A 1,816-nucleotide genomic window follows, 5' to 3' on the forward strand; every position below is an offset into this window, starting at 1 on the left:
GTGCGCTCCTCTCCGCCTCCCCCTCTCCCCCGCCCCTCCAGCCTCGCTCCTCTCCGACCCTCCTCCTCCTCCTGCTCCAGTCTCCCGCAACCCTACCTCCGCCCCTTCTCCATCCTCCCCAGCACGCGCCATATGGTCCTTCCAGTCCGGCCAAGAGCCGGGAACCACGTGACCTGCCCATTTGTATGCCGCGGAGAGCTTCATTCCGGCCCCTTTGTGGCCCAAAGAAAGTGGCCCATCTGTCGCCAGTTAGAGACTCCGCGGACCAGTTTTTACCCGCAGGAGACATTAACCCTTTCAGGCGGCAGAAGGGGGAGCCGCCGCTGGGGGTGGGGGTGGGGGGAGGGGGGATTTGAGGAGAGGAAGCGGGAAAGCTAACTGACTACGTTTAGATCGGAGGGAGAAGCCAGCGTCGGGCGAGAAGTAAGGCCGGGGTGAAAGAGGCGGAAACGCGGGGTCTGGGGCGCACAGGGACGCGTCCGGTCTCCTTTCCGTTACTCGCACAGGCACCAAGGCTCCCTGTCTTCTCGGAGGTGCCCATCTCTTGGCAGACGCTTTGCTCGTTGGCGCCCAAAGGTGGCTTCTGCGAATCTCTTCCAGCCCCTAAAGCAAACGTACACGCCACATAGAACGGCTTCATCTGTCAAAGCAGCTTTGAGATGGTCCTCTAACCCCCTTCACTGGATCGTCCACTCCCAGCCCCTCGCCTCCGGGATAGTAATTTTGTACCTGTCATACTACCCCACCCGGTGAGCTGACCTTCAGGTACCCTTGGCCCTGGAGACCCCTCACTAGGTCGGGCCACTTGGCCCCGTTGGCCTGGGAGCTCTCTTGCTGGAGAGCTGGGCGATTTCTCTGACTCGTGGAGTCTGCCTTTTAACCAAGGCCATTGGATGGTTGCCCTCACCCATACCTCCCTGGTTCCTGCCACAGGCTGCTTCGTCCCCTTAATCCCCACTCTGTAAACAGGTATTGGGTTCAGAGGAGATTTCTCAGAGGGAGGGTGCAAAGGGCCTGTGCCACATGGGTCTATCTGGCTCCTCTTTAGAGAAAGGCCACTAGCACAAGTCTGGGAAGAGCTAAAGGCCAGGACTCTCCAGACCTCAGAGACTCTGGCTTGATGTGACCTCCACCTGTAGGGTCATGCAAAGACCACACAGCTTCCCAACTAATTTGGAAGGACCCATATTTGTGTTTAAATGGCGGTTCTTTCATTATTCACTTGTTTCCAGCAAGGCATGTTAGACAATGATACTTTTTTTTTTTAAGTTGGCCTGATCCCTTCCCTGTCCACTCTTTCTCTGTCCGCTTCGCCTCTATTCCTCGGTTAACTAACCCCTTCTCCCCTCCCAGGCCCAGTAGCCCCTTGCAATGAACCAGGGAACTTGAGTTGCTTATTTAAAGGCAACTCCTCTAAATGCCCCTTGAGTCTGCAAACAGTGTGGGGTTGAGGGCTGGGCTGGGTGCATCTGGGAACAGGAGGGGGGTGTGGAGGGCAGGGGCAGAGGGTTCCAAGGAGATGGCTGGTGTCTGGAAAGTGGAGGTGGCAGCTTCCCAGGCTGGCACAAATCTGGTGGGGGATAAAGGGTGTGTGACTTGACCCGTTGCCCAAAGCATGAATTGTGCTGACTTTCCAGAGCAAACTGTACAGAGTTTTTGCTTTTCTGGATCTCTCGTTGGTGTGCAAAGAGCACAGCGGAGGGTAAAAGGATTTAAGAACCTAGGCTCCCTGTTTACTCCTGTGTCTTTAGAGATGGGTTAAAGCTTGAGAGACATCCGAGGAACAACCTGCAGAGACCGGCCCACACTCCCACCT

Source organism: Myotis brandtii, unplaced genomic scaffold, assembly GCF_000412655.1.
Source record: "Myotis brandtii unplaced genomic scaffold, ASM41265v1 scaffold112, whole genome shotgun sequence".
NCBI lineage: Eukaryota > Metazoa > Chordata > Mammalia > Chiroptera > Vespertilionidae > Myotis > Myotis brandtii.